We start from the raw sequence: 12,285 nt of genomic DNA on the forward strand, positions 1-12,285 counted from the left end.
CTCAACTTTGGTCTTTCCTCAGCTTGTTTAAAGTTTCTCTTTCCTCCCATCTCATGTATCCAGATCACAGTGGCTCCACTTACCCCAGCCAAACTTTTTGGCCCCTTACGTAGAGTTCAGTTCCTTGTAGGTGAACAATGTCACAGGAACAAAAAAAAATGTTTTCTTGCATAAGGAAATATTACCCTCAAATTTATTCCTCAGGAAATGGGCCCATCCTTTAACAGAAGGGCAGCTTTATATAATCATGAACTAATGACAAGGCTCCTTCAGTAATTACCCTTTTCTTTCAGACTCCAATTTCCAAGAACTCCACCAGCAGCAATTCTTTATTGAATATATATAATCCCTGCAGGAATTTCCTTTACATCAGCAACACATACCTAATTATTTTCAGTGATCTCATTATGTAAAACAGTTGCGACTGACCAAGACTTGGAATTAACAAGATGTTAGGAGCCAAAAGTAAAAAAAAAAAAGTCATATCAAATTTGACTTTATTGAACTCAATTTAGTTTTATGAGATTCACTTTTTAAAATGATCATTTACCCAGTGTTATTATTTAATTTGCCAAAATGGGAAATAATGTACGTGGTGGAATTACTGTGGTTTTGCTGACACAACTATATCTGGGATATTGCCAGGAACATGCTTTTTATTCAATAATCACTCAAAATGGTTACGACTTGGAGCTCTGCTTTTCAGAGCCAATAGTGTAAAGACAACCTAATTAAGCAAGGAAATTCAGATAGTCCCCAAAGAGCTCTCGGTCATCGGGTAATACTACATAAGCACTAGGGGTGTGCAAAATGGCCATCTTTGATTCGGATTTGGATTCAACCCAAATCAGGGGCAGTGATTTGATGCATTGATTCAAATCACTTTGCCTGCTTTGATTCAGCCGAATCCAAATCTGAAGATTCAATGCCAGTTTGGAGAATCAGCAATTCGGCCATAGACACAGCTTTAAATATTTTTTCGACACAGCTCAAGGTACCAACTGTGGCTCATGAATGCAATGCTGGGGCACATGGAGCGTCCCACAGGAGAACCGGGGGACCCTCTGCATGCTCGGTGGCAAACCCAGAAGTGGACCAGAAGTACTTCCGGTCCACTTCCAGGTCTGCCGGGGAGTGTGCTGGGCCCCCCCCCCATGCTCTCCTGGCTTGGTGATTGGCCGTGGGGGGACCCCAGCTACCTCCCAGACCCAGGAGGAACCAGTCGACAAGTCACGGGGGTGCGGGGAGCCCAGTGCACTCCCTGGAGGATCTAGAAGTGGACTAGAAGTGCTTCTGGTCCACTTCTGGGTCTGCTGCAAAGTGCACTGGGGACCTCCCTTCCCCCCCACATACACACTCCTGTGGGACGCTCCATGTGCCCCAGCATCTCAGCATTCATGAGCCGCCTGCTACCTTGAGGTATGTAGAAAAAACCTTTAAAACTGTATCTATGTCCAAATCGCCGAATCTTTCCAAATCTCTCCAAATTGATTCAGAGGATTCCAATTCGATTCAGAGAGATTAAAGAGTCTCCTGATTTGATACCAATTCAGATATTTGGCCACTGAATTGGGCCGAATCTCCACCAAATCAAATTAGTGATGGAAGCTTCACACAGGCCTAATAAGCACCAATCTTAATGTTTACAGTCCAAGTCACTCCTGGCAGGGACGTGGACCAGCTTCCCACAATTGGGATACAAAGCATTGAATATGCTGGGCCCCTCTGAAACTAAACTATGGGAGCATTTCAAAAGCAGCAAGTCAATCCAATAAGCAGCTCCTCCTATTATAACAGAACTCAGATACTTTTTAGGGTTAAGTTCCTTGCCAACACCCATAAAGATGAGGATTTCATGGATTTCATAGACATTTGGGCTGGAAAAGACCTTGGAAGATCATCGAGTCCAGCCCCTTCCTGAGGGGCAGGAAGTCAGCTGGGGTCATAGGATCCCAGCAAGATAAGCATCCAAATTTCTCTTGAAAGTGTTCATTGTAGGTGCTTGAACCACCTCCGATGATAAGCTGTTCCAGACCTTGGGGGCTTGGACAGTAAAGAAATTCTTCCTTATGTCCAGCTTGAAACTGTCTTGCAGTGGTTTATAACTGTTCGACCTAGTCATCCCTTAGGGCGCTTTGGTGAACAAACGTTCCCCAAGATACTGGTGGTCACCCCGATAAATTTATAGGTGGCCATCAGGTCACCCCTGAGCCTACGCTTTTCCAGGCTAAAGAGCCCCATGGCTCTCGGCTTGTCATCGTAAGGTCTGCTTACTTGACCTCTGATCATGCACGTGGCTCTTCTCTGGACTCTCTCAAGCTTCTCCACATCCTTTTTGAATTGTGGGGCCCAAAACTGGATACAGTACTCCAGCTGCGGCCTCATCAAGGCTGAGTACAAGGGGAGAATGACGTCCCAGGATTTGCTTGAGAAGCATCTATGGATGCAAGCCAGCATTTTGGTCACTTTACTAGCCGCAGCATCACATTGCAGGCTCATGTTCATCTTGTGGTCAATGATGACCCCCAAGTCTCTTTCTTCCATAGTGCTAGCCAGTGTAGCACTGCCGAGCTTATAAGGATGCTGCAAGTTTTTCCTCCCAAGGTGGAGAACCTTGCACTTTTCAGTGTTAAACACCATCAGGCTCTCATCTGCCCATTTGCTGAGCCTGTCCAGGTCAGCCTGGATCGCCCTCCTGTCTTCAGGTGTGGATGCTTTGCCCCAGAGTTTGGTGTCATTGGCGAACTTGGCCAGTCCACTTCTGACTCCACATCATTAATGAAGATGTTGAACAATATAGGTCCAAGGACAGAGCCTTGGGGACCCCACTGGTCACAGGACACCATGATGATTGACTTCCATCAATTACTACTCTCTGGGTCTGACCACGGAGCCAATTTCCCAGTCGGCAGATCATGGTGGACCCAAGGCCACAATTTCGCCAGTTTCGCCAAGAGGTGATCATGGGATACCAGTTCAAAGGCTTTTTTGAAGTCAAGATATATGACATCAATCTCATCTCCCTTGTCCAGGTGATAGATCACCTGGTCATAAAAGGAAATGAGATTGGTCAAGCAAGACCTACCCACAACAAAGCCATGCTGGCTATCCCTCAGGATGCTGGCATCAGTCATTCCATTAAGGATGGCCTCTTTAATAAACTTTTCTAAGACCTTCCCTGGGATAGAGGTCAGGCTGATGGGCCTGTAGTTTGCTGGATCCACTTTCCTCCCTTTCTTGTAGACAGACACCATATTGGCTTTCTTCCAGGTCTTTGGGCACTACAACAGAGCACCAGGAGTTCTCAAAGATCCGTGCCAGGGGCTGGGCTGTGATGCTCACCAGCTCCTTGAGTACCCAGGGGTGTAAATTGTCAGGGCCGGCTGACTTGAAGGTATCCAGCCTCTCAAGGTGTTCCTTCATGAGGTCAGCATTGATGGAGGGCAGGGGATCTCCCTCACCCAGACCTCCCTGATTTAAGTAACCAGGATACAGAGAGCCACAGCAAGAGCTAGACAGGACCATGGAAGTGTTCCAGCATTTCTTTCAAAGGAAGCCAGGTCTCCAGTCAACTGTGAGGGATTGTTATTGTGCAGGGGCCCTGGTTTTCTCTGATTAAAAAAAAAAAAACAACCCTACAATTCTCCGATTTAAAAAACCCACCCAAAATCCAACACATTTCCATGATTAAAACAAAACACCACTATATAGTATTTGGGTTGATACAGCGTTTTGTTTTAATCATAGACAAATGTGAATTATTGAGGGGTTTTTTAAACAGAGAATTTGAGATTTTCTTTTATCAGAGAAAACCAGGATCCCTGCTGTTATGCTCCAGCAGAATGGAATTGTGGTGCCCTTTGAAGTAAAAGCTGTACCAAACAGCTGAGTAGCTCATCCTGAATTCAGCCACCTGCTACAGATTAAGTGGGTCGCAGACCACTTGGATATCAATGATCCACATTCTACTTAAGGATCTCTGCTTTAGTTGGCACTTTGCAGATAGCAAGAACCCCTTTAAGACCAGGCCTCCATCCCTGGTTTCACTCTTGCTCATAATGGAGCTCCATTAGGTATGAAATAGCTTAAGACCTTTAATTAAGCAACTATGTGTAGCTGAATAACACTTGGTGCTCAGAGGAAAAGAACAGGAAATTGATGGCTTGAGAGTAGTCGGCAAAGGAGAGATGAAGAATCCCAGAGATTCCTCAAAAAACATAAAATCACAGCTGGCAACACCATTTTAAAGATGGTATAAGGTTAGGCACCTTTTGAAGACGACTGCGGGTCATTTAGAAATGTCAGGCCCGATTCTGATCACTTAACCTAGTGAAAAGCAGGAATTACTCTATAAATGTCTTCCCCAGTTAAAGTCTGTGTCTGCCATTCATTTTTCATAGGACTTTAGTTTTAGCTTATTGAATAAGACAGGTGTTTGACTGGTTTTATATTTGGAGCCTATTTAAAACTGCAGGCAGACTCATTTTAAAAGTGGTTAATCTGAAAAAAATGGGGCATGTGGTGAATCAGACTGCCCATTAAGGCCCATATTTTCCCATGTGGTTCCTGATTTTGGCTGTGCACTGTTAGGCACAGTGGGCTTGTTTTTCACAAAGTGCCAAGGATTCATGGCTGGGGTTTTCCAGCATCCTTGAGAATCAACCTCAGTGACTGAGTCGGGTGCACAAAAATGGATGCCCTCCAAATTCAGTACCCTCTTAGGGAAATCAAGACCTCAACTCTGAGCTTTGCAGGAGATCCAAGACTCACTTGAACTGGCTGAGACTAAAGGAAGGGAAGGAGCCCCAGCCAAGTGCTGCTCTCTGTTGGGAAAGGTGAAGGCAAATACCTCTTTTGTAGGTTAAAAATGTCTCCACTCATGGTGAGGAAGGGAAGGGGTGCACACAGTAATTGTGAGATCAACCTGTTTCGTTTTTGTTTTCCAGTAGTATTACTGTCATTATGATCCTTATTATGGTGGCCCACTGCAGCTGATGCTAATCATGTAGGAAGAGGGTGTTGCCTCATTGACTGATTTGTTACAGCTGCTGCTGATTGCTGGTAATTGTCTTTCACTTAAAATTGCTGTTTCTCTATCTGCCCTGTGCTTGTCAGGAGCTGAACTATGTTTCAGATAGACATCAACAAATTTTAAAAAACAGTGTTGCCAGGGTGAGTCCAAACAGCAAATAAAGGCAGGGTAAGACACCCTTTTTCCCATGAAGAGGGCTGAGATCCTCACGTCATCAAAGCTACGTTAACCTCAGTGGAGCTACATGATGGACGTATCTCTTCTAGCTTGCTGCATTCTGTTCCCTTTGTGACCATGTCTAAAAAACATTTCTGCATCTTGAAGATAAACGGACAGTGTTTGATGGCGTATGTAAACCAGAAGGGTGGCAGGTTACATACAAGATGGAGCAATGAATGCTGAAAGATCGAGTGCTCTGGAGGACATGTTGAGTCCTTGCAGAAAACAAATTCCCAGTACCTGATCACAAGAAGTGAAGTAGAAGGTTAAAGAGAACATGTTCACCCAAGATAGCAGACCTGCTTTATGTTATTTACGTTGTGGTAGTGCTGATTGGTAGAGATGGTCAGAAAATTGGAAGGCTTTCCCCTCCCCCCAAAAATCTCATTTTTCCATGAAACACCTATATTATTTTGTGCAAAAATACACACAGAAATTATGGCTGAAACTAGGAGTTTGGATAGGAACTGCTGACAGCACTGACATTTTCCTTTGTGAGTCAGCGGACTTCTGGATTTGGACCACACTTCCCATGATGCACCATGGTCTTCCCTTGGGGAAAAGAGGAGGAGTGATATAGTTGCTATTGGGAGCCTAGCCCATAGAAAAGAATGAGGACATGAGTCATATGGACTGCAGCTTCGAGGTGGGATTGCAATGGCATTGCCAAATTTCTGGTTCTTAGGGTTTGTCACCACCTTTCCCCTCCACGCAAAGGAATATTTAAAGTGTTCCACACAAAATAGGTGCTCTTTTGGGGAAAAAAAACAACTTTATTTGAAAACTTTCTTTCCTGTTCAAAGCAGCTTCTGTGAAAGATTTTTTGGTTTTTTAACCAACCCTCTCTATTGTCCATGGCCAAGCCTCACTGTGCACGGTATGGGAGAGACAAATAATAAAAAATGTCCATGCTACCAAAAGCACACCGCCCAGGTACGAAATGAGAGGCAACAGGGAAATACCACAAGCAGAAGACAGCAATGTAGACAAGGGGATAAGCAGCAATCTTAGTTCTAAGGGACTGAACTAGTGGCAGGTGCTTTTCCTTGTTTCACAGGCACTATGGCCAAGGAGAATTTTCAGAAAGGATTTGAAGGAAGAGCCTTACTAGGCTAACTGAAGCTTTTAAGTAAGTATGCCCATTTGCGTCTGACATTTAAAGGTGCATAGGGCAACACACTGAAAAAGTACTTTGCATATCTTTGGCAATAATGAATCATATTTTAGAATTAGAACATAATGTTCATAATTAGAACATATATGAAAGGAGGAGATTTCTTATACTGGCCAGAGAAGTGGACTAATACCTCTACTGTCTTCAGAGTCATTTCAATGACTAGTTTCAGCATGTCTGAAAAATAAGATCCCGGATAGGGTTACTATATGTCCAGGTTTTTTGGAGCCCTGTGCTGTATCTGGGTGGGTTTTTAAAATAAGACAGAGAGAGAGTGTGAGTGTGAGTGTGTGCACGCGTGCGAGCAAGAGAGAGAGCGCCAGCACGTGCACAGTGCTGGAGCTGCTTGGGAGGCCAGGGGTAACATTTAAATCCAGAAACATGAAAAGGATTGGGCACTTCTGTGATCACTATTGACAATTCTATCAATGACTGGGGGAGGAGGGGAGACATTATCTAGGTCCCCTAGAAATGTCTCAGCCATTTAGAAGAGGTATAAGCAACAGAGAAATGCTTTTGCATGCTAGGAAAGAGCATTACATTCTTCACTCTCAAATCTTAATGTTGTTAGTATCTTGTCTCTCAAGTGGAGTAGAAAATACAGTCAAAAGTACAAAAAGGCTTGCAGAATGCAGGTGATGGGCCAAGAGCTATGGATTATGCTGGTTCCTGATGGATTACTAGAAGTTGTAGAAGTTCTGCTGATCATATTAAGAGAAGGTGGCATCAGAGAAGAGGAGCAAAATCTTAGGACATATCTCTAAGGTCAGGTAAAGTCCACTAGCAAGGGAAAGCAGGATTAATCTTTCCCAACCAGCACCCACAGTCAGCCCACAGCACTTTTTCAGTCTTCTCATGACTGCCCAGAATCAAGACCTTGTTCCATTTCTAAGTAGCTTCAGGCCACCCCTTCCCAAATAAGAGTTTCTAACAAATGATTTCCTCTCTCTGCATCTTTTAGACCCTCAGAAGTCACTGAAATTCATGGTGCCCATCCCAAGGAGTTATCAGGCATCAGCCATTAAACCTCACATTTCTAGAGTCTAGAATACACCTGCTCGGGACCCATGAATCGCACCATATTTGAATGCCATTATCTGTGCAGCATTCCAGAAAATGCATGAAAGCTTATCATCTACATTAGACAGGTAACATAAGATACAGAACAGAAAGCGCCAGTCATCTGCAAAGGAAGAAGATCATATTTAGCTTATTCTGTAATTTCTCCCTCCCTCTCCTCCATTAATTACTGCTTTTGTTTGCTGATACCCAGCAGAGGCTCAGATACCACATGACATGCAGCACTTGTAAATCCTGAGAGACACACATGCAGCCAGGTTGGCAGCCTAAGTGAACTGATCTGAATAAGGGACAAGTACAGGTGATGAACAGTTTGGAGCTAATGGAGGAACCGCAGTTCAAAAGAGCCGGAGAGGGGAGGATTATTGCTGAAGGGATAGAACCAGTACAGCAAAGGGGCATTTATACAGAGGGAGTCTTCAGAAGATCTGAGGTCTGCAGAAAAGCAGGGAAGAAAAAGGAGTAGTTGGGTGATCCAGAAAATTACAGAAATCTCATCCTTTAGTTAGTGAGAACTAGAGTGAAGAAAATACATGAAGATGCTACAAACAAAGCCGCTGTATTAGCCACAGGGTTACCGATTTTGATATCTCTGATTTCTATGCTACTACTAAACTTAATCTGTGTATATCTAATCTATACATTAATAACAATGCTCCACACTGGGGAGCTCAGCATTACAGTAATACAAATAATAATATACTGATTCAGTAACTTTAGCTCTTCAGAAATGTACCTTGAACATCAGAGTTTTTCACTTAAGTTTAAAAGCCCCTTTCCAGTTTCTGTATGTGTAGCTAAGAGGGGGAAAGAGTGAAATTAGGAAGAATTTAAGTGCTGGGTATATTAAAAAGTCTTTTGGAATAGTCAGGCTGAGCAACTGTTTGAGAGGGAGTAAATGAACTGTCAGAGAGGATAGGCATTAGAGAATATTGTTTTGAACAAACAATAATAGGCAAAGGAAAGGGATAAAATGGCCTGTAGCTGTAGAGACAGCAGCAGAGACCTCTGTCCACAGGGACAACACTGATGCAAGAAACAAATCAGAAGAGTATGATAATACCCTTAAATGTATAAAAAAAGTGAGGTCCACAAAATGAATTCAAATTAAAGTGAAGGGCTGGTGGCAGAGGAGAAAAAATTATTCTTAAAGTGTGATTGAGTCAGACCCATTACAGCTTTGCAATACTGCATCTAACAAGTATGATTAATTTGAACTTGCCTAATTGACTACGGTAAGCAGCATGGAACAAGGTGCATACTTGGATTTTAAAACAACTATCAAGACTCCTTGAGTTGTTCATAAGATTCACAAGAGGTGGTTAGCTTCTGATACAACTTCTTAGCTCTAATACGTTGTTATAACCAAAAATTCCAGTAAAAATAGGAGTTAGTATCTAGACATTAAGTAACCCACTATATTGCATGTGAGGACAAAAGGAATAGGTATTGTTGTCATTCCATTTGACATATAATTAAATCAGCAAAAGTGACACAACAATTGAAATATTTGTACCAGAGGCTGGAAAGTAACTGATAGCATGGACATTTGTAGTGAGAAACTCATGCTTTTAGGGCCCCAAAAAGCAAGCGTACAGCCATTCAAGTGGTTTTTCACAGAAAAAACAATGATAGTTCTGCAAAAAGATGTTAGCTCTTTCCAACAGCAACTTCCTGACAACAAGACTATTCCCAGCATCATATGTAATGTCTGTCCAATTACATATAGCAACATAGGCTATGGCGCAGTAAAGCGTCACCATCTACATGTGCTGGGGTCACAACACGTGTATTAGGGCACAATAGATTAATTAACTGTGCCCTATGATAGTGCTGCTGGAGACAGTACTGTCTTAAGGCACAGTTACTTACTGCACGTGCACACATAGATGGTGACCAGGGCTGGCTAAGGCACAAGGATGCAAAAGCGCGGGGGCTGCCTGCTGCCCAGTAGGGCTGCATGAAGTTTCAGTAGCTGATTCGATTTGGTCTGATTCAGCAGCCGAACCTCCAAATCTGAATCAAATCAGGAGACTCTTTAATCTCTCTGAATAGACTCAGAAGCCTCTGAATCAATTCTGAGAGAGTCTGAGATTCGCCCATAGACAGTACAGGAGCGCACTAGGCAGTGCCAGCAGGAGCAGCTGGCGGAGCAGCCGAATAACCCCCGGCTTGAGGCGGCAGACCTGGGAGAAGCTGCAGCTCATCCAGCTGTGAGGCAGGCAGTGCTGGCAGCCCTGGGAGAAGTCGCGGAGGCAGGAGGGAATGATTGAGAGCAGGGGGGATTGAACCAGGAGCTGGGGAATCAAACTGGGAACTGGGAGAAATGATCAGGGCTGGGGGAATGAACAGGGGCTTCCCCCCAGCTCCTGGTTTGATCCCCCAGGCCCTGTAGCTTCTCCAAGGGCTGCCAGCTCAAGCCATGGCTAATCTGGCTGCTCCCTCCAGTTGCCCCTCCCCGCCATCGGGGCAAGGCAGGCAGTGCTAAGAGCCCTGGGAGAAGCTGCGGGGGCTGGGGGTAATGATCAGAGAGCTGAGGGATCAAACTGGGAAATGAGGAATCGGACTGGGAGCTGGGGGAATGATTGGGGGCTGGAAGAATGAACAGGGACTTCCCCCCAGCTTCCGGTTCGATCCCCCAACCCCTGCGGCTTCTCCCATGGCTACCAGCATTGCCTGCCGTGCCCCAGCAGGACGGGCAGCTGGAGAAGCAACTGGATGAGCTGCGGCTTCTCCCAGGGCTGCTGGCTCAAGCCAGGGCTCATCCGGCCATGCCTCCAAGCTGCTCCCGCCAGCACTGCCTGCCTGCATAGTCTATGGATGAATAAGATTTGGCGCCTTATATCTTTGGATTTGGATTCAGCTGAATTGAATTGGGACAGTGATTTGAATCACCAAACTGAATTACTGCCCCTCCGAAATGAATGCTTTCTTCTTCACGCAGGCCTACCGCCCAGGCCTACACTTTAGCACTCTCTTGCCCTAGCCAGCCTCTCCAGTAGGGCAGTTTTGAGCATCTCTGCTTCGCAAAACCAGCACCCAGAGTGCAGGGCTCACCCCCTGAACCCTCTGCCAGATGGGGGCTGCTCTGCCCTGGCTCAAACTGCTGTGGTCCCAGGTGCAGCATCTGCACATGGCACATGTAAATGCACCCATTGAGTGTCAAAATGCACCTGAAGTTGGTACTTGGTCCCCTTGGTGTAAATGAGGGCCTTGCCCTCTTGCTTGGATCTCTCAAGTGCATTTTAACAATCCTAACAGGAGCAGGACAGTGACAGCCCTCCATCTGCCAGCTTTACCTGTGCCAGGTTTGGCGTCTTTGGGCAACAGTTGTGCAACAGTGTTGATTGTGTAGTTTTTATCTATAGGTTGGAAACGGACTTGTATGCGATGGCTTGGATGAGGATGATCCCACAGGGGTTTGGACTACACTGGGGTGGCCAACCTGCAGCATGAGTGTCACAGGCAGCACATGGCAGATCAGGCAGGCATCCTAGCAGCAGTTGGTGTAGGGTGCAGAAAGCAGATCAGCAGATCAGACAGGGAGCACAGGGCAGAGGGCAAAAAGGTCCCATTTTAGAATGCAGTACTTACAGTGCATGCCTCATAGCACTTCAGTATACTAGCTGTTGCCTAAGACCTTTGGTTTGGATGACTGAGGCAAGTATCATCATCAAGCTTGTATTATACCCTGTACACACACACAACTCTCCCCACCAGAATTGCTGAAGAGCGCTTTTAAAATAACAAACAAAACAACACCATCATAGTTCACAAGCTTAGAAGCTGTCTGTGCTCAGGGTGCTGTGCTGTAGAGATAATTGTTTCAAGGCCTATGCTCTTTGAAACTGTGACCTATTCACTTCAGTGCATGAGCTGCACAGCAATTCCCATCCCTTGCCTGCTTCAGCTAACCCTTTGCATACTTCCCCTCCAACACTAAATCAAGTGCTTGCCCTCCAGAGTTTCTTGGAAATCAGAAGTAAACCGTGGTGCAAAGCTTTTTTGCTGAGGTTGTACATTGTGCAGTTTGCTGTCTTCCAAAGAACAGAAACACAGAACTTCAAAAGTACCTTGCAAGCTAAATGTGGTAAAAGAACAGACTTTGATCTTGCTGCACACTCTTCCAGGTGGACATGATTAGATGGCAAAATGCGACCGGGAGAGATGGAACATCTGTTCCGCAGCAACAGAGAACAGTAGCATGACATGTACCATTATTACATACTGTGATCAGCTCTTTTTGTTGCTATTGACATTTACCCAGGTAGTTACTGTTGTAGTACCTAGGAGACCTGCTCGTGGTCCAGGACCCTGCTCTCCTGGGTGCTGCACGAGCACAGAAAAGTTGCTGGCCATAAAGAACTTACAAGCTAAGGGCTTAACATTACTAAAAAAAGTGAAATTCTGTGCAAGGTCCTGTAAACCCTGCATTTCTTCTGTCTTGGGCAGGGGCAGGATTGTGAGCAAAGCAGACATGCCATGACCCTCTGACCAGCCTGTGAACCAAGATGGAAGTTGGTATCCTATGTGCCTTTGTAGTTGGGCCAAAAAGGGGTGGTTTGCCATATGAGGGGGAAAGGCAGAAGAGGGTCTCCTAGGCCTGTATACGTATGGACCCAAAAATCTAAAAGCACTATGGATGGTAGAGAAGCCATGGTGGAATAGTGTTTTTGGAAGATTTATTTTGTGGCTAGAAGGTTTGCTGAGGTGAATTCCAAGTGACTCTAACCCTCTCAAATCCCTCTTGTTGGCTGAGCCAGTGATCGCTAGGTTCAAT

This window comes from Crocodylus siamensis, chromosome 5, assembly GCF_052110815.1.
Source record: "Crocodylus siamensis isolate JL-2025a chromosome 5, ASM5211081v1, whole genome shotgun sequence".
NCBI lineage: Eukaryota > Metazoa > Chordata > Crocodylia > Crocodylidae > Crocodylus > Crocodylus siamensis.